A 2,870-nucleotide genomic window follows, 5' to 3' on the forward strand; every position below is an offset into this window, starting at 1 on the left:
CCAGCTTCAGATAACGCCGCAGACACAGGAAATCATCGAGTCATCGTAGTCAGATTTGTGTGCAGCAAGTGGAGGTGAAGAAGAGCGTGACAGCAGCCTGCTCTTTGGAACGGATTTTGAAAGCATTTGAAAAGGTTTCAGACTCGGTGCGCCCTTACAAAGACAGAAGGTGCCTGAAAAAAATCGTCAAAAAAATAAAAAAAAATATGTGTGACTTTCTCTGCTTTTATTCTGAGCACGCTGGTAGGCCTTAACCAGTGATGTTATTTCAAGCTGGGCCACACATAAACAAGTCTGCACCGCGGAAGCTCAGATTTAGTCTGTTAAAACCAGGAACCCACGGATCTCTCAGTAGGTGTGTGTGTGTTAAACCTGTGTGTGCATGTGTGTGTGTGCGAGCGAGAGAAAGAATCAAACGGTCAAACCGACGATGCTGGACTCAGCCGACAATCATCTGATGCACTGAACCAAAGGCAGGTGCTGAGAGTGACCTTGGCAGTCCTGATAAGGAGCACTGTTGTGCCTGACTATCATGTGATTTGACAGCACTGATCAAAACTATAGAAATAAAAACAAAACAAAAAAAATCTATTTTTTGTTACTTTTCCTCCTTTATTTCAAAAGGGCACGACTAATATAAAACCTATCTGCATTGCAGATTTTTTTTTTTTTTTTTACTGTCAGCATTATATGTGTAAAACTCCTTCAAATCAAACCACTAAGTGCTGTAATTTGTACATCTGTATCTTCACAAAAGTGGAAACAGTCTGTGATGGTGCAGCTGGGCCTGGCAACTCACTGAAATATGCGTGTGTGGCAAAAATTCATTTATTACTCTGAAAGACAACAAGAAAAAACAAACAAAAGGCAACAATCCTAGTTTAGATTTTAACCTTTACATGCAAATATTACATAAACGTAAATAATCGACTTCAAAATCCTGAAGAGATGCCGTTAAAGTCTAAAACCTTATGACATAACATAGTTTGCTTCTTTTACTGTGTTTGTGTGTGCTAGCATGACTGATTTTGCCATTAGAAGCCTCTAATGATAATTTCACGCTCATAACACCAGCACACGTGGTGTCATTGTTGGATTCTTTCCTATGCAGAGCTCTTCTTCTTCACTCACTCTCAGTGTGCTGCTCTTTCATTTGCTCTCCATTATGTATTTGCGTGCTTGAGGCTTTTCAGCTGACCGTTTCAAAGAAGTCTTTGTTCTTGGTTTCCTGCACAGGTTAGCGGTAATTAATGTAATCAATGAGCTAGAGTAAATGAAAGCTTGAGTTGTCGGAGAGCTTCAGACAAGTGGGAGGCATGGCAGTTTAAGGCCAGGAAACGGCAGCGACTGAAGTGCTAATCCAAGTTTGGCCGACATAGTCTTTACAATGTGGGGTCTTAGTGAAACGAGCCAAATGGGAATTTAATATTGTCAAGCAGTTGTAATTTTAAAGAAGAGATGCAAGTCAAATAGCACAATTGTGTAAAAATAGAGTATTTTTGGACAATAAAGCCTCGTTTCCACTGAGCGATCTGGTGCGATACAGTATTTTGAGCGTTTCCATTGTAAAATGAACCCATTAAACAGTACAGACTCATACCTCCTTGGGGTTTCCATTGGTTGTAGGTTCATTGAAAAGTGAATGGATCGGTTTGGGGCAGAGCCAATGTAGACACCGTTGATTGGCAGAAAGTGACGACATTATAGCACTAATATAGCGCTCATTTAAGCTAACATTTGCAACGCGAGTATTCTGTTTTTTGGGGGTTTCCTGTGTACTCCTGTTCTCAAGTTTATATTGAAAATGCCTACAATTAACAGCAAAGCCTGCCCTGTTGTGCAACTGCAAACGTTCTTTGCCATCCTTGGTGACAGTGTGATACAGGGGGAGCTAGCAGTAGTGGAAGCAAGTCTTACTGAGTGGAAACACTTACCGCTCAGTGGAAATGAGGCTTAAGTCGCTTCGGAGTACAGGTCGCAGCAGCCAAAAAATGCCTAAAATAAAATAATAATAAAAAAAAACACTATAGACCTTTAGGTCACACTTTTAGGAGAAAATTATTTAACAAAATATGGGAACAAGAACAGACATTTTATCTTGAAAGGAATATCACAATAGCAGAATAGATAACTTTAACATATTGAATAAATGCACACTTCACTACTATGATGCTTATTAATCTTCAAGAAACATAGAAGGAATGAACAGAGGGAACATATGAACAATTATTCAGATATTTATAGCATATTGAAACATGCTAAGATTTAAAAAATGGGCTAAATTGATATTCTTGAACATGCTTTTAGTATATGGTGTTCACACTGGACTCTACCCAAAACCAGCATGTACTTACATTTAGAAGTTTGGTGCAAAAAGTTGAAGCGGTGCAAAATCTCACAAACCTTGCTCCTGGATTTTTCTTTCACAGCTCGATTCTGATATTTGAAAGACTTGGTGTCAAATAATTACAAACCACAATTATTAATTTCTCCTCCACGATCAATTTTCAAACAGTTGGCACTTCCATGTTTGAAGAGGAAAGGACGTACCGAATCTGAGTCCCTGATTGGGTACGTTTAAACAGTTAAGCTTTCAGCCCATATTAACTGACCATGTGCTTTTTACGTAGAGTCAATAAACGTATTAAAAACTTGTGTAGCAACGCATGAATTTTGAACATGAAAGCCCAGAACACGCATAGTACTTTTGAACATGTGCTTCTGAGCTCAGTTTGAGCGTAGCATAAGACTGAGAGGTGCTTCTTCTTCTTCTTCTTCTTCTTTAGCTGTCAGAAGAAAACACTGATACACCTACAGTGCCCTCTAGCGGTTGTTGCTGTTATTTATCAAAAAATCACATATAAGTATTA

The sequence above is a fragment of the Oryzias melastigma genome, linkage group LG21, assembly GCF_002922805.2.
Source record: "Oryzias melastigma strain HK-1 linkage group LG21, ASM292280v2, whole genome shotgun sequence".
Lineage (NCBI taxonomy): Eukaryota > Metazoa > Chordata > Actinopteri > Beloniformes > Adrianichthyidae > Oryzias > Oryzias melastigma.